The sequence below is a fragment of the Bubalus bubalis genome, chromosome 4, assembly GCF_019923935.1.
Source record: "Bubalus bubalis isolate 160015118507 breed Murrah chromosome 4, NDDB_SH_1, whole genome shotgun sequence".
Taxonomy (NCBI): Eukaryota; Metazoa; Chordata; class Mammalia; order Artiodactyla; family Bovidae; genus Bubalus; species Bubalus bubalis.
In genome coordinates, this window is record NC_059160.1 from 152,356,691 (window position 1) to 152,381,505 (window position 24,815).

General features: G+C 46.7%; 1 protein-coding gene and 1 non-coding gene across 48 annotated transcripts in view; one reads left to right on the forward strand and one right to left on the reverse strand.

The window, feature by feature from the left end:
• The window catches only part of KCNMA1 (potassium calcium-activated channel subfamily M alpha 1), a 772,527-nt gene that overhangs the window by 557,745 nt on the left and 189,967 nt on the right, over window positions 1-24,815 (reverse strand). The gene's annotated exons all lie outside the window — the stretch shown is intronic.
• TRNAC-ACA lies at window positions 9,987-10,058 on the forward strand. Its single transcript has one exon. It is a non-coding gene; the product is annotated as a tRNA-Cys (tRNA).

Genomic DNA, 24,815 nt, shown 5'->3' on the forward strand with positions numbered 1-24,815 from the left:
CCAGTTTCCATGACTTGAAGCTTGAACAGGACTGCTGGCTCCCACACTGATGTTCCTCCGAGCAGCTACATTTTCAAATACAAACACCAAATCCCAAACAAGAATACATGTCATGGGGCTTCTGAGAGGCACATGCCTCACTAGGCACGTCAGTCAAAAAAAGATGAATGTTCTTGTTTACAAAAGGATCTAACCCATTCCAGGAAAATTTCCACCACAATTTAGGACCTAACCCAATACATGCCTATAGACCTCACCGACTGAATATTTTTCCACCTCTTCCGTTTGCTGAACTTGGATGGGGTTTGGCTTCAGGTCAAAAGAGCTGTTGCAATAAAGGCCACTCCCCTTGCCCCAGAGCCTTTCCCAATGGGAAACATGACCCCCATTCAGGAAACCAAGGCCCAGCAAGTCAGAGAGACCTCAGGAGGCAGAGGGATGCCAGGTGATCAGGCATACAGATACACTCAAGACCCAGTGATGTTAGCAGTGTGAGGACCCAGGCGCAGATTGCTGGGGGTCTGCAGAGAGGCCTGTCTCCCTGTGCTCTGAGCTTGCACCCACCTCGGAAGCCTGGCTGGGCTCTGAAACTCCAGCCTCCTATGCTTCTGGGTTCCCACAACCCTAGCCTGGATCTGGATTTCCAACACAGCAGCCAAATGCAAGAGAGTCTGGCCTGGCTGTTAATGTGAAATAATAACAATAATTCAACAGCCGGGGGAGAGGGGAGGGTTCTTCTATTTCTACTGTGTTCTGACAACTGCTTCTCCTTCTCCTTCTACTGCGAGTTGGGAATGGCCAGCACCCCAAGCCCTGCAAAGCCTCCACTCTCCACTTGGCACCCCTGGACCCATCAATCTCCTCCCTGTGGCCTGGGACCCCTCCAACCCTGGACGTCGGGGAGAGGCTCAGCAGCTGTGAGAACCTTCTTTCTCGAAGAAGGTTTTTCCAAAATTATATCAGGTTTCCTTCTATCCCAGCTTGTCAGCGGGGGACTCTTTTGCCTAACATGGTTGAAGAATGTCTTAGAAACTGGTGTGATTCAGTCTGGCTTCAGATGAGGTTTTCCACCCAGACAGAGCACACCGAGCGTCTGGACGTGGCGGCTCGCTGCCCCCGGGGCACCCACACCCTTCCCCTGTCTCCAGACCTCGGTCAGGAGGGCACACTTGACAAAGTAGCAGGTCCAGCCCAAAGATGAAGTCAGAAATAGAGTCCACAGGAAGCCAAAGCAAAGTGCATGCAACCCACGTACTTGCAAACACAGGGGCCTCCCTCCCCACGGGAGCCCTCACCACTCCCCAATTTTCTGAATTTGCAAATCTAATTGCAGTGCACCCATTATAAATACTGAAGAGCTACTGGGGTGAGTGATTCAAGAACTGAAATCTCAAAAGGCACACACACCGTTCTCCTAGAAGCCTTTCAGCCATCTCTTCCGACGTAGATTGCTTTTCCCCTTATGCCTGGTCAGATGGGCATCCTTCCATAAACACAAACTCTAATCAGAGAGGGGCCCAAGACAATTGTTAGAAAAATCAGCTTGCAAAGCTGTCTGAAACCTGCACGTCACATTTGCTAATGAATGATTACTGAACTCTTACTTAGTTCTGCCACATTCTCGCCTAAGGACCCACAGTCTCCCCTGGATCAACAGCAGCATTCTCTTCCTCCTGTAGTGCTCCATCTGCAATAATGAAGTGTGGCTGGGTCAGGAGGATGCTGGGAGGAAGCTAACACGAGAGAGGAATCTTCTTTTAAATCTCAGGAGCTTCTTGTCAGAAGTACATAAAAACTGCAATGAGACAAGAGCCCTACAGCAGGGGAGCCCCCGGCTGAGTGCTGTGGCCACATCACCTGAGCCACCATCCTGCGAGCCCCATGTTTCCATAACAACTGTCAGCCTGGCCCCTGGAACTCACGGAGACCAGACCTCCTTTGTGTGGGCTGCTCTGAAGAAAGGTCAGATTGTTGCCTGAATACCAAGGTTCTGTTTTTCTTCTCCTTCTGCAGCTGCTTTTCTGACTGGAAGCTGGACAGACAGAGTTGTTACTAGCGTTCCTCGGCACTGATGCGTCAGAGGTGAGAAGCCAGGTAAGGAGAAGGAACATGCGGAGAAGCTCCTGGGGACCCCGGCACCATTCTATTCCTTGACCTGGTTGGTTACCTGGATTGTCTCCTGATCATTCACTTTTTTATTGTACTTTCATATTTTATACACTTTTCTGTATATTTGTTTTATTTCACATTTGAAAAGACATCTAAAAATAAATCAGCCAAACTGTTTTTAAGGGGCCTGCCATCATCACCCACCTTTATTAAGTATCTTATGGGACATGACAGAGACTCAGACTGCAAGTAACCCTGTATCACAGCCCTGAAAACAGGGCCAAGAACCAAGAAAAACCTCATTAAAAGCCCTGCCAGTTGCATCATTTGAGAAAATATTTGCATATGATGTGACCAACAATCAATTAATTTCCAAAACATATAAATAGCTCATACATCTCAATATCAAAAAAACAAACAAATCAATCCCCAAAATGAGCAGAAGCCTAAATAGACATTTCTTCAAAGAAGACATTCAGATGGCCGACAGGCACATGAAGAGATGCTCCACATCACCAATTATTAGAAAAATGATTAAAAAAAAAAAAAACCACAATGAGGTATTCACACTGGTCAGAATAGCTATTATCAAAAAGTCTAAAATAATAAATGTTGGAGAGGGTGTAGAGAAAAGGGAACCCTCCTACTGTTGGTAAAAATATGAATCCGTGCAGCCGCTATAAATAACTGTATAGCGGTTTCTTAAAAAAAGAAAAAAAACTTACAGTTGCCATATGATCCGGCAATTCCACTCCTGGGCGTATATCCAGGAAAGATGAAAACTCTAACTCCGAAAGATACATGCACCTCAATGTACCCAGCAGTACTAATTTACAACAGCCAAGACATGGAAGCAACCTACATGTCCATCGTCAGATGAATGGATAACGGACATGGAACATTAATCAGCCATAAAAAAGAATGAAGTGACTCCATCTGCAGCAACATGAATAGAACTAGAGATTATCATACTAACTGAAGTCAGACAGAGAAAGACAAATATGATACCACTCATATGTGGATTCTAAAAATATATATACAAGTGAATGTACAAAACAGAAAAAGACTCACAGACATAGAAGACAAACTTATGGTTATCAAAGGGGAAAGAGGAGAATAAATTAGGAGCTTGGGATTAATATACACACACATTACTACATATAAAACAAACAACAACGATCTACTGTGCAGCACAGGGAACTACGTTTCATATCTTATAATAAGCCATCTGAAAAAGAATAGATATGCACTTGTGAATGTCTGTATAACTGAATCACTTTGCTAAACATCTGAAACTAATCCATGCATGCTCAGTCGTGTCCGACTCTTTGCCACCCCATAGACTGCAGCCCACCAGGCTCCTCTGTCCATGGAATTTTCCAGGCAAGAATACTAGAGTGGGTTGCCATTCCCTTCTCCAGGGGATCTTTCTGACCCAGGGATCAAACCTGCACCTCTTGCATCTCCTGCATTGGCAGACAGATTCGTTACCACTGAGCCATCTGGGAAGCCCCTGAAACAAATATAGCATCGTAAATCAACCATACTTCAATAAAAAGTTATTTGTTTTGGAAAAAAAAAAAAAACCTCACAGTTTTGAGGGGCAGGCACTACCCAGAAGAAGAATGTCAAAGCATAAGTCAGAAACAGACACAGCCATGAGATGAAAGGGCTAGGAACCCCAGAGGACTAGATAATACAACAGTCTGCTGTTGGATATGAGCCTATAAACAAGGCGATGGGGAGGGGGTGTGTTTTATTGTTTATACTTGCCTCAGGAGGTCATGAAATGAGGTAGGCAGGACCCCTGGCCATCAGAGAAAGAGAGTCTTCTCTTGCCCTGCAGATTTACTCCTGAGAGTTGCTCATGGTCTCAGCACAGCCTTGATTAAAGTGGCAAGAACATTAAATCAGTCAGAAGACTAGGTCAAGTTCCATGCCAGATCAAGAGCCTCAGGACCACCTCTTCACCTTCCATAAGCTTCCACTCATCACTCATTCCAGCCACACTGCTTCCTGAGCCCTTTGCTGTATACACACCTCATACTGTCACAAGTCCATTGTTTTGGTCCTGTTGGACTAATTACAGTTCTTTCCAAATGCAGGACATTATTCAAAACTGTTTAAAGGCACCTCCACCATGAAGCCTCTCCAGATCTCTTAATAAGAATTAACACCTCTCAATGATATTCACTCAAACCTTACTCTCTGTCCCCTCACAGTATTATTTATTCCTCTAGTTATCAGCCCTCGATATGTTCAAGCATCCATCATCCCTTCCAATTAAGAATCCTGAGGTCAGAATCCTGGCATATTAATTTTCATATCTATAGAATATATATAGGGGCACATACCTGGTGGCTCAGAGAGTAAATAATCTGCCTACATTGTGGCTGACCCAGGTTTGATCCTTGGATTAGGAAGATCCCCTGGAGAAGGGAATGGCAACCCATTCCAGTAGTCTTGCCTGAGAAATCCCACAGACAGAGCAGTCTTGCTACAGTCCATGGGATTGCAAAGAGCTGGACATGACCAAGCAACTAAAACTTTCACTTTCACAGAATATATATATATTCTGTGAAATATATATTATACATTCTTTAGAATGTATTCTATAAAATATATTGATTATAAATTCTTATATATATAGAATATAAATACATATTCTAGACGAATACATACCTACATCTGTAAATATCAACATATAACAAGAATATGTATATTCTTATTAATTACTACATCTATACAAACTTATATTCTAAATAAAGATAAATATATCTCTACATCTAGCACTGATTCTAATGGATATGTAGTGTGTGCAGCAAGCAATCAATGCTCATTGATAAGTCAGGGTCTAAGAGGATGCAGGCCCATCATGTAGAAGGCTATCACAAAACACACAGGGTCCAGCACGAAGGCGGTGAGTATCACAGAAAGCCTCTGCACCTCCAATCACGCATTTCCCCCTACCCACACCTTCTCTCCCCAGACTGACTGCTAGGCTTCATAATTAATAATAAGGTATCTGCTTTTGCTCCAGTGCCCCATCTATCCTCCCAGAGAAGGCAATGGCACCCCACTCCAGTACTCTTGCCTGGAAAAATCCCATGGGTCCATGGGAGGAGCCTGGTGGGCTGCAGTCCATGGGGTCGCTAAAAGTCGGACACGACTGAGTGACTTCACTTTCACTTTTCACTTTCATGCACTGGAGAAGGAAATGTCAACCCACTCCAGTGTTCTTGCCTGGAGAATCCCAGGGACGGGGGAGCCTGGTGGGCTGCCGTCTATGGGGTCGCACAGAGTCGGAGACGACTGAAGCGACTTAGCAGCCCATCCATCCTCCACACTAAGCCAGAGAGATCTCGCACAGTTGACATCACTTCTATCATCCCTGTGCTTAAACTCTTCCATGACTCCCCACTGCTCTCAGGGTCAAGTTCAGCATCCTCAGCATGGCCTTCAGGGATGTTCTTGGATGTCTGGGTTTTGCCTTATATCTGATCCACATATGAAACCACTCTCAGCCTCACCTTTCTTACTCTCCAGCCATACTGGACTTTCTTCCCTTCCTTCCATGAGTGGGTCTCCTTTATGACTCATGGATTTGCATGTACCATTCCCTGAAACAACCTTCTCCACCCAGTCATATTCTAGACTTCCCACTCAGACTTGAGCTCTCTCTCCAGCAAGCCTTCCCTAATGGCCCCTCCAGCTCCACTGAGGAAAAGCTCTTTAATCACGTGGCGCTTTCACTCCTCCTCCAAAACATTCAAGGCATCCACAAATACTTGCTCACAGCCTCTGTGCTTCCATACAGCAGGAGCTGTCAACTGTAAAGGGTCAGCTGGCGAATATTTTAGGCTCTGGACGTATGGGTGCTCAGTCTTGTCTGACTCTCTGCTACCCCGTGGACTGCAGCCTGCCAGGCTCCTCTATCCATGGGATTTCACAGGCAAGAATACTGGAGTGGGTTGCCATTTTCTTCTCCAGGGGGTCTTCCCAACTCAGGGATTGAACCCATGTCTCCTGCATCTTCTGCATTGGCAAGCGGATTCTTTACCACTAGCACCACCTGGGAAGCCCTATTTCAGGCTCCGCGGGAGCCTAAAATCTCTTGGCAACTAATCAACTCTGTCATCACAGAACAAAAGTGGTCAGAAATAAAACGTAAACAAACAAGAGCGGCTGTGTTCCAATCACATTTTATTTATGGACACTGAAATGTGAATTTCATAGAATTTTCACATTTCATAAAATATCCTTTATTAAAAATTTTTTCAGCTCAAAAAAAAATGAAAAAACCTTTCTGAGCTAGTAGGCCATTAAAAAAAAAAAAAGACGGCAGGACAGGCTTGGCCCACAGCCTGCAGTCTGCCAGCCCCAGCACAAGTTCTCAGTTCCATGGAGAGAGAAACTATGTCTTCACTGCTCTGTTCCCCCAACACAGGGCCTGGTTCTTAGAAGATGATTCATAAAAAGTTTGCTGAATGCCTTCATATGTGGACGGGAGCAGTGTTTCCCAGTGCGTACTCTGCAGAATGCCAGTCCAATGGGATACTCCGTACAGAAGGACTTCTTTTATCAATGAAATTTGAAAATGCTACTGTTTCCTTTCCTGGAAATTTTCAATGTTCAGTGCATAAAGCATATCAAAAGCTCGGAGCTAGTCACAGAACTTGTTTGACTTAGACCATAGAACTATACAATGGCTCATACCAAAACAAAACCAACACTGCCACAGCAAAACATACATTTCAGGTTTTGAGGCCGGTTCACCTATATGATGGCATCACTGATGCGATGAGCTTGAGTAGGCTCGGGAGTTGGTGATGAACAGGGAAGCCTGGCACGCTGCAGTCTATGGGGTCACAAAGAGTTTGACATGACTGAGCAACTGAACTGGACTGAACTACTATATTTAACAAACTCTTCTAGCCTCTAGTCTCCACCTTCACCCCCTTCCACATACATTATCCAATCCTTGAGAACAGGAACTGTGCCTTATTCATCTTTGCATTCTACCAGGGATGTACAATAGTGTTTCATATACAATAAATACCCAATAAATATTATATAAAATAAATAGCTTACTATCTAAGAAAAAATTTAAAAAAAAAGATTTTTTGACATAAATCATTCTTTTTAGAGAATCTTTTTTTTTTTTTTTTTAATTTATGGCTGTGCTAGGTCTTCATTGCTGCACATGGGCTTTCTCGAGTTGAGGCAAGTGGGGGCTACTCTCTAGTTCTGGTGTGCTGGCCTCTCATGCAGAGAGCATGAGAGAGGTTTCTCTCACTGCAGAGAGCACAGGCTCTAGGCTCATGGGCTTAGTAGCTGCAGCTTGCTGGGTTAGTTGCTCCACAGCACATGGGATCTTCCAGGACCAGGGATCAAACCCATGTCTCCTGCATGGGCAGCCAGATTCTCAACCACTGAACCACCAGGGAAGTCCCAACGTAGTCCATTTTTAAAGTATTTATTGAATGTGTTACAATATCAGTTGTTTTGGTTTTTTGACCCCAAGGCAAAGAGATTTTAGGCTCCTGCAGAGCCTGAAATAGGGCTTCCCAGGTGGTGCTAGTGGTAAAGAATCCGCTTGCCAATGCAGAAGATGCAGGAGACATGGGTTTAATCCCTGAGTTGGGAAGACCCCCTGGAGAAGAAAATGGCAACCCACTCCAGTATTCTTGCCTGTGAAATCCCATGGATAGAGGAGCCTGGCAGGCTACAGTCCACGGGGTTCCCAGCCAGGGACCAAATCCACACCCCTTGAACTACAAGGCAAAGTCTTAACCACTGGACCACTAGGAAGTTCCAGAACTATTAATATCTACTTTAACCCAAAACATCTTCCAGCATCAACAGGCAACCCCATCTGAAAGCACTGCAGTAAGAACAAAAGACAAAAACATACAAGAATAACCCTTGAACTGTAGCATCAGAACCATCCAACAGAGGTGGCTGAGCCCCACCCTAGATTTTCTGGTTCATTTGGCAGAAAGTGAAGAGGAACTCAAAAGCCTCTTGATGAAAGTGAAAGTGGACTGTGAAAAAGTTGGCTTAAAGCTCAACATTCAGAAAACGAAGATCATGGCATCCGGTCCCACCACTTCATGGGAAATAGATGGGGAAACAGTGGAAACAGTGTCAGACTTTATTTTTGGGGGCTCCAAAATCACTGCAGATGGTGACTGCAGCCATGAGATTAAAAGACGCTTACTCCTTGGAAGGAAAGTTATGACCAACCTAGATAGCATATTCAAAAGCAGAAACATTACTTTGCCAACAAAGGTTCGTCTAGTCAAGGCTATGGTTTTTCCTGTGGTCATGTATGGATGTGAGAGTTGGACTGTGAAGAAGGCTGAGCGCCGAAGAATTGATGCTTTTGAACTGTGGTGTTGGAGAAGACTCTTGAGAGTCCCTTGGACTGCAAGGAGATCCAACCAGTCCATTCTGAAGGAGATCAGCCCTGGGATTTCTTTGGAAGGAATTTTGCTAAAGGTGAAACTCCAGTACTTTGGCCACCTCATGTGAAGAGTTGACTCATTGGAAAAGATTCTGATGCTGGGAGGGATTGGGGACGACAGAGGATGAGATGGCTGGATGGCATCACCGACTCGATGGACATGGGTCTGGGTGAACTCCGGGAGTTGGTGATGGACAGGGAGGCCTGGCGTGCTGCAATTCATGGGGTTGAAAAGAGTCAGACACTACTGAGTGACTGAACTGAACTGACGTCTGGGGTGGGGCCTAAGAACTGACATTTCTCACAAGTTCTCAGCTGATGTAGATGCTGCTAGTCTGGAGAACCCATCTAAGGAAACACAGATCTGGAAAAAAGGACATTCAGAGCTTAAGTCCTCTACCTGCAGTTTTCTCCTCCTTCCAGGAACCTGATTTCCAGGAGAACCCCAGCTTGTTCACTTCTTCACACTGGCAGGAGAAAGCCTGATCCATCTCTTCAGTGTTCAGACAAGGCGTCTATACATAATGGGTTGCACTGCATTCCCCTCCAAATATGTTTATGTCCTAAACCCCAGTACCTGTGACCACAACTTTATTTGGAAATAAGGTCTTTGGAGATGTAACCAAGTGAGTCATTAATTCAATATCATGTGCGTGCTTATGAAGGAGGAGAGAGTAAAACAGGGAGGAGGAAGCCCTGAGAAGACAGAGACACAGGAAGAAGCCCACACGAGGATAGAGGCAGAGACTGGCGTGTTGCAGCAGCAAGCCAGGGAATGCAAGGATGGACGACCACCCTGGAAGCTGAGAGCGAGGACAGAGCCTCCTCTACAGGTTTCAGGAATACAGACCTACAAATCCTTGATTCTGAACTTCTGGTTTCCAGAACAATGAAAAAGTTAATTTCTGTTTATTTAAGTCATCCAGTTTATAGCACTTTTTCCTCTAAGCATGGTATTTCTCACTATTACAGATACCCCCCCACACACACACACACACAGAAAACTCAGGTGAAGCTCCGGCCAAGCCCTAACCTTGGTGAGGGTCCATGTGAACTTCAAGGGAATGATGGGCCTCTGTTCACTGATCCTTTTGCCATCTCTGCATCACTGCTAGCAAGGCAGTAGTTTGAGCTGGGGTCTCTCTCTGGAAATTAGATTATCTAATTAGTATGATGTTTTGTTGGATTCCTGCCCCAGGACTGGTTTTGGCCAAAAGTATGTGATTGTTTCCTAGCCTAAAAAAAAAAAAAAGGAAGAGTCAATGAATAAATTAAGGAGACTTGGCTTTGCCCGTACTTGCTCGACTGGTCCCGTTTCTCACTGGAAGACACTCACAAAGGGCTTCTCACTAACAAATAAAGAGTTTCTTCTCCAGATCTGAGCTAGAAATGACTTCTCTAATTGAGGGCTTCCCTGGTGGCTCAGACGGTAAAGCATCTGCCTACAGTGCAGGAGACCCAGGTTTGATCCCTGGCTTGGGAAGATCCCCCGGAGAAGGAAATGGCAACCCACTCCAGTACTTTTGCCTGGAAAATCCCAGGGACAGAGGAGCCTGGTGGGCTACAGTCCATGGGGTCCCAAAGAGTTGGACACGACTAAGCGACTTCACTTTCACTTTCAGGCGACACAGAAACATCCAAGCAGCAGATATTTTCACAGTCTGAGCACCTTGGTTTTAGTCACAAATTATACCCCTCTTGTTTTTGAAAAATAAGGGGTATAATTTTTATTCTGAAAAGAGGCAGACACTGTTGTGTGCCCGATACCCTAGGACGGCGCCAAGAAGGGAATGTGGACACAGCGTGTCACTGTTGATGAAGAGAAAGGGGACGCCAGGGGGTAGGGACTCTATTCTCAAGCTCAGAGACCATAGAATAAAAATGAGAACCAACCAAATGCCTTCCTTGCCTCTCCAGTCCACGCTAACCCAGGGCTGCCTGCTCACAGAGTCAGTGTGAACTTGGAAACCTTCAGATATTTTACAGGTAGGTCAAAGCCTGTAAAGCCTAGTTCTGCTGCAGCAGGTCAGATTTTCAGGATGCTGTCCCCCCCACCCCCAAGGCCCTTGAAAAATAAAAGAGGGGTCTGATTCTTTGAGATGAGCAGAGTCCCTCCCCTCCCCAAATCTGGGAGCTAAGTGTTCCCTCCCTCATCCCTTCCAAGGCCAGCATCTCATTTCAAACGTCCGGTCAACCCATGAACAGCACATTAGTCTCTGTCTGGGAGGGTGGACTTCTGGAACATCAGCCTCTCAGCCTCTGACTTAAGAGCTGAGAATTAATCTAGCCAGAGGAATGGCACGCTGTCACAGAGGACAAACAGTCCCGGCTTTGCAGATCTGCCTCCTCTTTTGTTTGCTTTGTTTATAATCTAAACTTGCCCCACAAACTGCAGCAGGTTATTTAACCCTTCGAAAACTCAAGTTCCTGAGCTGTAAGATAAAAATGATAAGAAATGCTTGGCAAGGGGGTTGTAATCCTTCTCATCCTCACAACTAGTACGAATGTCTCCCGTTCTGCAGATGAGGACCAGGGGCATAGAGAAGTCAAGACACTCGCCCATGGTCACACAGCCAGTAAGCAGCCAAGCGGAGCTCAGACAGGCTGTCAGTGGGCATGTGCTCTCATCACAGGGATCTTCTGTATCTCCATAAGGGGTTAGAAATGAAGGCCCATGTTCATTTATTCATTCAACAATTTACCTTTGCAACACTCATGGAAGGAATGCTCACAGGAGGTTCTTAGACAATAAAAACAGCCTCTACTTCCAGGGTGTAAGAATTAATAAGAATGTATATTAATAATATATCAACATATACTTATTAATAATACATATTAATTAATAATATATATTCTTATGTGTTTATATATTTTATATTATGCTCAGTCGCTCAGTTATGTCAGACTCTTTGAGACTCCATGGACTGCAGCCCACCAGGCTCCTCTGTCCATGGAATTTTCCATGCAAGAATACTGGAGTGGGATGCCACAAATATATATTTATATATATTTAGACTATATATTCTATAGTTATAGATATAGATCTATATCCAGCACTGTGTCTAGTGAATATGCAGTAGGCATGCAACAAGCAATCAAAGCTCATTAATAAGTCAGGGATCAAAAGGATGCGGGCCCGGCACCCTGGTGGGGCAGGCGGGCTGCCCTCCAGCTTTGCCCAGGTGGCAGGACTTCTGCTGAGACCATAACTGATATCCTGGGTTCCCTGGAGCTGAGCCAGATAACTAAGCACCCTAATGATTCCAGCACTTCTCGGGGACCTTCTTCCAAAGGCAGGAGAGCCTTTAAAAATGCATGGGTTTCTGCTGGGCCATGCTTCCTGTTTGGAAGTCTCTTCAGTCCCGCACTTCAAAGAGGAGCTGCATCTGTCATGGGCTCCCCGCCCAGGCGGGGCCTTGCATCTCAGACTGAGAGAGGATGAGCCAGGTGTGGGGAACAGCAGGCTGCTGATACCTCTCAGACCCCAGCACAGCCCCCAGCAAGGCTGTCTGGGGGCTCCAGCAGCTGTGAACGCCATCGGGAAGCCAGCTCTCCCTGTGGCTCTGTGAGTCACCCCTCAGGGAGGGCTGGGGCACTCCACAGAACCAGTGTGCTTCAAAACCCTCCTTCTGCCCAGTGGAGAGAACAGTACCCTTTTCTCTGGGCCAGAAAAGGACCAAACCAGCCACATCTTCAAAGAAAGCAGAGGCGGCAGGCCAAGGACAGGATGCACCCTCTGGTTCAAAAGCACAGGTCTCAGAACCAGACCCACCAGGGGCTGGGGCCTGGCTTGGCCCCTCTTTAAGCAAGCCACATCGCCATCTGAGAAATGGACATAAGAAGCCCCACTTCCCTGGACAGAAGGACATACATAGGAGACTCTGCACCGTGTCTAGAATATTTTTATGATGAGAAAACAGTAGTTATGGATGACCACGATGGGAAGATGATGGAGTTGGTGGTGGAGAGGGAAGCCTAGGGCGCAGCAGTCCATGGGGTCGCAAAGAGTCAGACACGGCTGAGCAACTAAACTGAATGATGGGAAGAAGAATATTAGAAAAATAATCATCCAGGCCTGCTCTAAGCCTTGGTAAAGCTTCCTGTTTGACACTCAGATAAAGCTCATATGCTCACCTTCATGTAACGAGTATCAGCTACTCAGTCATGTCCAACTCTTTGCAACCCCACGGACTACGGCCCGCCAGGCTCCTCTGTCCGTGGGATTGTCCAGGCAAGAATACTGGAGTGGGTTGCCATTCCCTTCTCCAGGGGATCTTCCCAAGCTAGGGATCAAACCTGAGTCTCCCACATTGCAGGCAGATTCTTTACCATCTGAGCCACCAGATATAACAAACACATACATACATATATGGTGGCTCTGGGCCAGGCATTGTTCTGAGCATTCTGTAAATACTAACTCAATCCTCATAATAACTTCACACAGTGTGTATCCTTCTTACGCCCATTTTACAGATGAGAAAACTAAGGCACAGAGAGATTAGGTGACCTACCCAAAGCTGTGAACTGTAAGAGATAGAGTTGAGCTAGGATTTAAACCTAGGCCGGCTACCCTGGAGTTCATGCTCTTAACCAGAGCTACATTGCACTGTTCCATCATTATTCTTGTAGACACTGCCTATTACATCCCCTCTCCTTGCTGGGAAGAGCTGTTCTCTCGCACTGGAAAGGAAGAACTCAAGGTCAGCAGGGACCTCCTGTCTAACATCATGAAGCCCCCAAAACACCAACAAAGCCCAGTTCAGAGTGGGCTCTCAGCCAACCCTTGCTGACTGACCTGCCAAGACCTGCTGTGTCCTTTTTCCCCTTCAACCCACCCACCAAGCAGAGCTTCAAAGAGCACACACAGCGTGCCTGTCTCTGTAGCTGGCGGCTTGCCCAACTCCCCTCCTGGGTGGTGCTTTCAAATTTGTAAGCTTCACCCACAGTAAGAAATTTATTTTCCATTGTGACTCATACATATCTAGTATATAAGTAACTGCAACACAAGGCTCATGGAACAACATCTAACCTTATTACTCGGGATGTACTTTCATATCCTTTTTTTTTTTTTTTTTTGCATTGGTTGTGACCCACTAAATTGATTTTATGATCCACTTATGGGTTGTAGCCATGGCCTGAAAAATTCCTCTTAGGTTATTTCAGTTCTAACAGGTAAACATGTAATTTCTGAGCACACAACAATCCTTCCTGAAGCTGGAAAGCCCTGCCTACTGCATGTAAGCAGCATGGTGCTGTCACATTCTGGGTGGTCACTCTGACCCTCCCCAGAGCCCTGAGCCTGGCTGGAGCACTGAGGTTGTGGAGACTGGGTACAAGCTAGGCGCTAAGGACCTGAATTCAAATCAGCACTCGTGGGAGGCACAGAATTAAGAGCATGGCTTCAGAGTGTGCTGGAAAAACGAGTTGAGGTCTGGTTACAACTTGGGTGGTTCTTAACCTCCCATAAGCATCAGTTGGCTCACCTGGAAATGGAGGTTGTTAAGGCCCACTGCAGAAGGTGGCTGAAGGGGTAGCTGGGAGAGCGGATAGAGGATGGCTGGGTGGAGGATTAGCAGTGGGCTGGGTGGGTGGATGACAGGGTGGGTGACTGAGTGGGTGAACAGGTGGGGAGCTGGAGGGTTAGCTGAGACACAGAAAGTACTCAGCAAAGCGCCAGAACCTGTAACACCGAATGGGGGCTGACTGTGATGGTGGGAGATCTTTGCTGCCCCCCAACACCTGGCCCAAAACCTTACAGCGCCTTCCGTCTCCCTCTCTGTGTCTTGTAGTTGCAGACTCTGCAGCCTTCAGAAGAAACAGCAGCACTTCCCTAGCACATGGTTAACACTCAATAAAAGTCTGAACCAATTAACTTATTCATCCAATAAGTCACCCATCACTGAGTGTTTTTTTGAAAAAGGTGTTTCCTACAACCCACTCCAGGGCCAGTGGCCAGTAAAATTTGTTGCATTAATTTCACTCATTTGATCTCATTTGATCTCTGGACACAGGACAATGCACCCCACCACCTAGGATGGAAAAGAGAGGGGACAGATTCCACCATGGCTTCCTCAAGACGATTCTAAGTTACCATTGGTGACAGAGCTGGCCTCGCTAAGCCTGCTGATCCTTGCCTACACAGCCTTCCCAGGGAGAAACAAGTGTCTCGGTAAATGGCTCATGCCCCTGAAGATAACGAGGCGCCCTGTGATGAGAAGAAGCACAGGACTGATGGGGTAGGAGGCAGGCAGGAAGTATATTTCCACCTTGAGTTGGACTGTTCATGTGGTCCGGTGGTGGCAGGGACTCCTTAGAGGATGTGTGCCTCTGAAGCCCAGAAAAGGAAGAGATACTACAAATAGTCTACCTTAAGCCACAACCAGCTGATCTCCCTGAAGTTGTACAGGGGAGCATTCACTTCTGTGAAAGGCTAATTAGTCACGACAGCACCATGCTTCAGACATAATTGCACTGGTCCCATTTGGGTCTCTGGGGGTCAGCTGTGATGGAATTTCCATTACCTATTGTGTTTTGGTTACTGGAGGACAATGTGTGTTTGGAGCAGGGGGTGTGGTCAAGAGGAAGCACAAAAAGCCAGAATATCTTGAGTATCTGTAAAACCCATCTCTGATTTTAAAACTTCATAAAGATGATGAATCTCTGTGAGCTGAAGAGTCTTCTTGGAATCTCAGCACTGTCTGTGGGAACGGCTCCTGGCAGGCAGTGTGGGCTTTGAAATCCAAGTCTCTCCGGCAACAGAGCAGAGTGAGCTCCCCCAACTTGGCCACTGAGAGTGGAAATAAGACCCAGGAAAGGGAGACTTTGTGTTCTGCTCACCTGGCCACCAGCCCTCATGCTCCCAGAGATGCAGACCGCGGTTATGGATATACGAGTACGTGGCTTGTGAGCCAGGAATGTTCAAGTATCAACAAGGATAAAGCAGAATGACCTCATCTCCGCTGCCTTCCAGAGAGCAATGACGTGAAAGGGCCAGACATCACCCTGGGTAAACAGGTGCACCAAGTTACGGAGTGTCACCAAAAGGCCCACTCCCTCAAAAGTTAGAGCTGGGAGGGCGAAGGCTACTTTAGGGACCATCTCATCCAGGGTTTCTCAACCTTGGCACTAATGATATTTTGGCAAGATAAACTTGATGTGCGCATGTCCTGTATGTCTTAGAAGCATCTTAGAAAGTTTAACAGCATCTCTGGCCTCCATCTACTGGAGGCTAGTAGCACTCTTCTGCCCTCCCACGTTGTGACAAGTAAAATGTCTCCAAACATTTGCCAAAAGTCCCCTGGGGGCAAAAATCATCATGGATTGAGGACCACTTATCTAGACTAGTGGTTCCCAAAGTAGATGCGAAGGAACATTGGTTAGTAGGCTCCTCTACAACCCAAGTATTCCATGATCAACTAAGTTTGTGAATCACTGCCCACTGTACCCCACTGCAGCGATTTACTGTATTATTGGATTGGCCAAAAGGTACGTTCAGTCTTTTCCATAACATCTTATGGAAAACAAAGCTTTTTTTGGTCAACCTCTTAGTATCATATATTAAGGACCCTGAAAAGGACCACAGGAAGTAGAAACCTGTTTAATAACTTTAACTGTTTTGTGATCTTTCTCAAATAAGATGCTTTTATTATCGGTTTACATCTTTCAGAGCTAAAGAATATCCTGTGAGATTTTTATATGTACATGTGTATGCAGGCACAATACACCAGGCAACCTTTCTCCCACTGACTAGATGAAGGGAAGCCATAAGCCAGTCTTGTTCCTAAGTCCCATTAACAGATGTGGGGCAGAGCTACGCCTAGCAGCCTGGAGCCCTGAATCCCAGTCCACCTCCTTCTGCACAAATGGTTTGGACGCTATCCACAACAAAAGTCCATCTTCTCACAACCATGCCACAATATGGTTCTACCAACCACTGAGAACATCCACCTGGGGAGCTCAAGCTAGTGAATGTCAGCATAGTACTCCCCGGAGAACAAACCAAGCAGGCACTTGCTGCAGGTGAAGTCGAGGAGGACCTCACCAAGGTAATGGCCATGACCATGGAGGATACAGGCAGGAGCTCAACATCACATCCACATGTGCCTCCCCAGCCCATCCAAGTGCAATCCCCACCAGAGACACTTAACCTAACTCATCTCTGTCTTAACACAGTGCACCTTCATATCGGGGCCGGCTCAGAGTGGGCTTTGATAAAGTTTGGAGTATGCTAACCAACAAAGGTCAAGGGCTGAACCACTGACATGCCTTGATTACAGTTCACAGGTCACCACTCCTCTCTGCCCTCTTCACACTCTTGATCACATTTCATCTTGGCCTTCTGGGCTGCAGAGAGAACTACTCCTTTTAAAGGCAGCAGCTTCCCCCTCCTCTGAACCGTCCACTGTCCATCTCTGCACTTGCATGAGTTCCAAGAGATAAGATCAATTTCTAACTCACATTGGTCAACCCCCAGCGTCCCTCCTGGAGGCGGTGTATCAAGGCACGTTTCCCAAGCACATGTAACAACTGATCATTCACCCTCCTGGTGGTCTCGGCTGCCCAGACTGAGCACTGGAGGGACCATAGATTGGCTCTCATTCTTGGATTGCAAAACAATCAAAATAATATTAAAAGGGAAACTATTGACAGCATGACATTCTACAATTTTTCATAATGACTGAAATATAATTGTACCTCGCGACCTCTGGGGTCCTGGGGATACTCTTTCAGTCCTAGGGAGCAGAAGAGGATCTCAGGGATTGCTCCTGGCCCTTTGTGACTTTCCAAGCAGAGGGGCTGTAAGCACGAGGAGTGGGGAGGGTTCCAGGCTGGAGGGAAGGCCTGGGACCCCTCTGCTGCTTTACCTCGGCTCCAGCCAGTCTGAAGCCTACAGCAGTGACTGCAGGCCTCTGAGCAGATGCGGAGGGCTCAGCCCCGGGGCAGCTGCAGCCAACGGGTGTCTCAGCAGCTGCAACATGAATACAGCAGCAAGTGCAGACTGCCTGCAGCCCCCCCCTAAAGTCTGTGCTGTGGGACAGACGTCAGTGACTAGGAGGCCGGGACCTTGGATCAGAAAAGCACACAGCCAGCCCCTCCCACTTGCAGGATTCCAGACCCAGAGCCTCATCTTCACTCTTGCTTTCTCTTTCCCTTTCCCTTGTCAAGTTACTAGGGTGAGGTCATGCTTACCAAGAAGCCAAAGGGACATTGCCTCCTTTGGGCTCATTTACCACTTCTCACAAAACTCACATAATCACCTCCTGTTCTTTCACTTCATGAGCCTATTTTTATTGCCACTATGCTAGGTGCTGGGCCTATGGTGGTGAACAAGACAAAGATGACCTGCTCACTGGTTAATCCTATTGTATTATGATACCTGCAAGAAATTCATCCAAAGCAAGTGGTTGTCCTGATTTAATTTCCTCATTTGACACCAGTGTAACTCAATGTAATCGAGTTACATTGTAACTCAGTGTAATCATCCAGGGTCAGATTCAAAAAACTTTAAAGTGGGAAGAGACTTTGGAGGTTACTTTTGGTGTCCCGTGCCACACCAAGGAGCAGTGGTGACATCTGGAAATAAAGAGGCTCATTTGTCTGTCCCCAGTCCCTTTGGAGCTTCCCATGTGGCACTAGTGATAAAGAACCCTGGCTGATACAGGAGTCATAAGAGATGCAGGTTCGACCCATGGGTCAGGAAGATCCCCTGAGGAGGGCATGAAAACCCACTCTAGTATTCTTGCCTGGAGACTCCCATGGAGAGAGAAGCCTGGCAGGCTACAGTCCATAGGGCTGCAAGGAGTTGGACTGAAGAGACTTGGTACCCATGCACGTAATCCTTTTGAAAGGCCAGTGAGAAAACAGAGCCCCGCACACTTGAAAGGCCCCACATACGGTCCATGGGGAGGCAGTGGCCCTGCCAGGCCCAGAAGGCAGGCAACCCAAAGTTTTTGACAGATCATCACCAACTGTGTCACCAACAGGGTGACATCAAGGCTGAGTGACACCCAGTGCTTTACCTGTCCCAAGCCTGGAGCCCAGGCCACAAAGATAATTGCCATGCAGTCAGAGCCACAGCCAGCCCTAAATATTTTATAGCACCAACATGCCACTGCCTCCAAGGGACCCATCCCTCATCCAACTCAGGACTTGTATGCCCACATCACCAGCTAGCACAAGTTTCTTCCTGCTTCCCAACCATACACACACAGCACGTGCCTCGCTGAAGTAACACACAAAGCAAGCCTTAGAGCTGTGTGGACCACTGAGGAGGTGGGGGGGACTAGCATAGCCTCTGACATCTGTAGTAACGCCCAACTCTTAACTTCTGGACAACTTTCCCCATGGCAGAAGCGACTGCTAGGAAATCAGCTGCACCAGGATCACCACAAGTCCATCACGATCTGCGTTAAATAGTTGAGTAATAATGTGTTGAGGTCCCTGTGAGGAGCATGGGATGACAAGGATGCAAAAGATGGTGCCTGGGCTTCCCCGCCCTCCGTAACTAGAGAGAAGTCTGAGCAGAAACACAGACCCAGCACGGACAAAAAGAAATAAATACATAGAAAATATTACAAAAAAAAAAAAAAAAGATGGTGCCTCCACCTTCAAGGAACTATCTGGCTGGTGGAAGTTACCCCAATGTGATCTGTCAATGGTAAGGTCAAAAATGGAGTCGAGGTCAGCAGCTCGGGGGGCTAATCCAGGAGAGGGACTCAGTCAGTGCCTCCTAAGCTACTCACACCTGCCCACCACACACTCTGCCCCATTTACTTGCTACCTGCACCATTCACTTCTTCAGCTTCTTCTTTAAGCAGACTCATGTTTTTAATTAAATATATCTCAATAAAACCTTAGAACACTGCTATATGTGAAAAACTGGTATAACGCGTGAAAAAATAGAAGATAACTTTCAAAATAATCACAATGCAAAACAAAACCTGGTCACGAAATTCCAGCCAGATGCCATTGCTGACAGAGGTTCTCAGCCAAGGCTGGCCGTGCCTTGTTCAAAGGGGACAAGGCGGAGAGTTGAGAAGTTTTCAAAACACCAAAGTGATAAACTTCCCTGGCGGTCAGGTGGCTAAGACTCTGAGTTCCCAATGCAGGGGGCCCCAGGTTTGATCCCTTGTCAGGGAACTAGAACCGCATGCTGCAAATGAGAGTCCACATGCCACAACTAAAGACCCCGCATGCTGAAACGGAGAGCGAGGACCCCATGTGCCACAACTAAGACCCAGCACAGCTAAATAAATGAATACATATTAAAAACAAAACACCAAACCGAGATACTCTACATGTGATAATCAGGACTGGAAGAAAAGTGAAAAAGGACTCTCTTCTGCCTGGTGATTCAAGGTCTTATCTGCGTATCACTGGAAGGTACCAAAACCACCCACTGTGTGCTTCCTGCACTTGGAGAAACCCTGAAGCCTGAATTGTTTCCATCAACACCTAGAATCAGTAATACCATAAGTTTATGGCTTAACATCAAAGTCAGGCACGAGGATGTCAGACAATGCTCAAGCAACACTGGGTTGCTGGTTGAATTAGGTTTCCAAATTTTCTGCCCTCCCTCCAGTGTTAAATATATCTCATGGGTTGCAAATCAGGACAAAAAAGACCAGAGTTGGGAAGAGCTCAGCTCACCCAGCTGGCAGCAACAGAGAGAAGAATCGTCAGTCTTCAATTGTTTGGGACCCAGAATCCGGAATGAAGAGAGGGCTTTTCAAATGGTTTTAGTCTCAATTTTAGACCATGCGTGGAATTTCATCAGAGGACCCCCAAGAAGTGGAGACAGTGAATCAGTCTTGGGAGGTGCAGAGCATGTCTGAACCAGGAAGGGAAGGCAGATCTGGATCCCCTAGAGGAGACTAGCACCATGACCCAGTCCAAAGTCCATTCCTAAGGAAATTAGGAAGACCCCAGCAAAGCTGGCCTTCACAAGCTACATACCCAACTGGAGAAGAGTTCCCAGAATTCCGGGTAGAACTAGGCAAAGAAAACTCAACAGGTTAAACCAGAGCCCTACCCAGTTAAAAGCTAAATCAGAGTTGACTGTTTACGTTACAAGAAGATTCTTCCCTCTTGAAAAGCAATCCTTTGTAGGCTGAGCTTCCCTGGAACACTTAAGTGTTTGTTAACAGATTATTAACTCCTTGGCAGGTTCTCAAGCTCTAAAGAAAACTTGTAGGGAAAAGAAGAGGGAAGGATGTGGAGTCTCTGCTCTGTTTGCCAGGCTTTTTGCTTGCACTTCACAGCCCGTGCATGCATACTAAGTCGCTTCAGTCGTGTCCAATTCTTTGAGACCCCATGGACTGTAGCCCACTAAGCTCCTCTGTCCATAAGATTCTCCAGGCAAGAATACTGGAGTGGGTTGCCATGCCCTCCTCCAGGGGATCTTACCAACCTAAGGATTGAACCTATATCTCCTGTGATTCCTGCACTGCAGGCGGATTCTTTACCACCAAGCCACCAGGGAAGCCCTTACATACCGTTTCTCCTTTAATTAACCCTCCCAGCAGGGTTAGGAATGATCAGCTCTATTTTATAGAAAAGAAAACTGAGCACAGAGAAGTAAAGTAACTCACACAAGGTAACACAGCTACTGCAGCCCCAAAAGCAGTGGCTGTTTCTAGCAACATAGAGCATGGCCTTCCCAGGGAAATACTGTTTGCATAATATTTGCATTTTATGATGACTGTGTACTAAAATATGCCTGCTGGCATATAATTCAATGACTGTTTCAAAAGCACATACATACATTCTAAGAAAGCCATACACAGTAAAGATGACTGTATGGAACGGATAACTTATTATGAGTCAGAAGTATCAAAAGAAAATTACCTGATTATACCAGGCTAGAAAGGGAGAGGGTTCCTGGTACCTAAAACTCTATCAGTCCAGTCATATCCTATACACACACACACACACACACACATGATCCCTCAGCTGAAATGTTCCACTTAAGGAGATGGAAAAGCAAGGGCTAGACAGGTGTTTCCAGCTCAGCCTTGATGCTGAGCTTCTCTACCTCCAAGGATCTGGAACTTATCTGGCAAGCCAGGTGGCAGAATAGAGTGCTCCATTACCAAGGGTGGGCCTGGGATGCTTTCTGAGCAGGATCGGGCAACTGTATCCTCCTTCAGAAGATAAACTCTGAATGTGGGATGGAAGCATTGTGTTATAAACCCTAAATGTAGGATGGAAGCATTGTGCTACTCAGCGGTTATCAGCTGGGGAAGGATGGAAGGAAAGGGAAAGAAAAAGAGAGGGGAGGAAAGGGGAGGGAAGGAGGGTGGAAGGCAGGAAGTCAACCTAAAATACATTGTCAGTGGCACAGGGTAAAATAAGAAGAGCTTTTCAGGGACTGAAAACATTTTTTTAAAGGAAAGATAGGGAAAGCTGCTACACTAAGCTGGTGGGATTCGGGTTGATTTTTTAAATGTCAAGTTCCTATTAAATAGGCTTTTCAACAGGTAAAATTTTGGAGTGAAAAGGTATAGGAACATTTGTGGATAGAAAATTCAGAGCAACTCACCAAGGGGAACTTGGTTTGTGGGAATGTCATAAAACAGGCATATACACACTTCCTAATGCAACTGTTTAGGCCCCCGAGAGCCCAAACCAAGGCCCCCTGAAGTAGACATGGGATTTCATAGAGATTGAAGCAGGCTTCCGGTGGCAGAGCCTATAAACCCACAGAGGGAGGGGTTATAAGATACAGAGGTAAGAGACCTACACTCGGAGCCAGAACCATGCTCTGTGGACAAAACAGATGACCCTGGGCAAGTCCCTCAATGTGGCTGCCACTGGCCACTTCCTAAAAGCAAGAGGCTACACACACCAGCAGTGACAGACTCAAACGCTTTAACAAGTTAGGTTGGGGACACAGGACGGAAAGGGTCAGCAGGGACTATGGTGATCTAGAAAGCACATCCAGCAGATCCAGATCACTGTCAGGTCCCATGCAGCCAGATCAGTTGATTTTTTTTCAACAGATGCTAGAAATCTATGCCTTCATGTCAATACACTTAATCTTTCTGTTAGCATCTAATGTTTTCTTTTTCAATTAGACACCATGAACGTGGCACAAACCCTGGAAGTGTTCTCTGGATTAGCTGTTCAAAACGCCCTCGAAATGTCGTGTGTCAAGTCGGGTGGGTATGTGTCCCCTCCTTTATTACTGCACAGGGCAGGCAGCGTGGGCTCCCATGGCTCTTCCAACACCCCACTTCTGTTAGAGCATACTGACAAGAGAAAAAGGCAACAGAACACTTCCAGGGGGGTCTACCTGAGGTCCCCGGACCCCAGGGAAAAGTGACAAAACGCTCGGCTGGCCCACGGCCTCTGCCTCCTCACTCTGCCTCCTGACTTGGGCTGTGACTGGGCATCTGAGCATCCTGCCACGGCCTGGCAGGGCCCTTCCCATCCTGCAGTTTGAATCTGTGGACCAGCGCAGAGCTTCTCTAATAAACATCAGCATCCTGCTTTTCTAACAAGCTCCTGAGTGATGCAGCTGATGGTGGTCCTTGGGACCACACTTTGAGGAGCAAGGCAGCACTTGTATAACCTTCGTTATCTCTTGCCCCTTTTCTCTCTTCCTGAGGCCCACAAGCCAGTCTCCTCTGACTGCCAAATTCCTTTCCCTCTCAAGCCATTACCCCAGTTCTCTCCCCAGTTTCTAATAAGCCTTCTGCAAACTAGGTCTAGACTTACTACCTTGACTTCTCTACCACCTTCCTCTCTACTGAAACCCCTGCTCTGGCTTCTCCTCCCATCCCACTATGTTCCTAGAATTATTCCTTCAGGTCACTAATAATCTTCTAATTGCCTAATTCAATATCCTCTTCTGAGAGCCCATCCAAACGAAGCTCTCTAATTGAAAATAACAATGATATTTATCAGTTGGATATTAAGTGCATCAGTTACTGTCCCAAGTCTTTGCCTAAGAAGTACTTCAAATGCATTTATCTTACCCCCTAAAATATGTTCTATGATTAGCCTCATTTTTACAAATGAGGAAACAGGCTCAGAGAGCTTAAGTACCTTGTCCAAGGTCACATAACTAGAAAGGAGCAGAGAGGGGATTTGCTACTTGGGCAGTCAGCTACAAAGTCCTTACTCTCCCCTCGCAATATGTTATAACGAAAAATTTCAAACACATAACAAGGTTGAAAGAATTTTACAGAGAACACCTGAATACTCACCACCTAGATTCTACCATATACATGGTATTAGTCGCTCAGTCATGTCCGACTCTTTGCAACCCCATGGATGGTAGCCCACTAGGCTCCTCTGTCCATGGGGATTCTTCAGGCAAGAATACTGAGTGGGTAGCCATTCCCTTCTCCAGGGGATCTTCTCAACCCTGGGATCGAACTCACATCTCCTGCATGGCAGGCAGATTCTTTATCACTAGCATCACACACGGTTTTACCATGAACATCATTATATTTTACTGTATGTATTGCTTTATCACAAATCTGTCTGAAAGTTGTCATCTTTGGCTCTATTTGAAAAGCAGCCTACAAAACACTTTTTAAGGCTTAGCTCAGATGTTACAATTTCTGACGCCGCCCCCCCCCCCACACCCCCAACCTCACTCTCTCCTGGGGTTGGGATGGGGCAGCAGGAAACTGGTGTTGATCCTGGAGGACCTGTGTAGCTCACTATACCACATGTCCCAGCCAGCCTCTGATCCCTCTCCTGGCACAAAGCAGGGAGGGAAGGTGATTGAGAATAGTTCACCACCTTGAAATGCCTCCCCAGTCTCTGAGGAGTCTTTCAGAAAGTGGCCAGGGGAACACGAGGACAGGCAGTGTACAGGACAGGAGCCATGCCTCCCTTCGGAGGCCTTTAACCTGTTCAAGTGGGATGAATGGTATTTGTTGGCTCTGATGCTTTTGCGTTTCCCAGATGCAGGAGGCCTCAGGCTCCATCACTAGACCCAGGAGTATGATGGGAGGGTCTCTTTGCACACCTCGAGGGGAGGCCATTCCCATAGAACACGCTGTGAACAATCGATGTGAATGATCCCCCTGGAGTCCTGTAGGCCGGTGGTGCCTCTGCCAACCCCAGCCCATCTGCTCCAGGGAAAAGGTGTTCAAGCATAAAATAACAGCTTTCTCTGAGTGCCTCTTGCAAAGTAAAGCCCCCTCAAGGGGGCAGCATATGAAAAGAAAGGTCTCCCCTTGAAGCGCTGGAATCTCAGTTCTGCCACCTCAGGCTCTCCATCGCT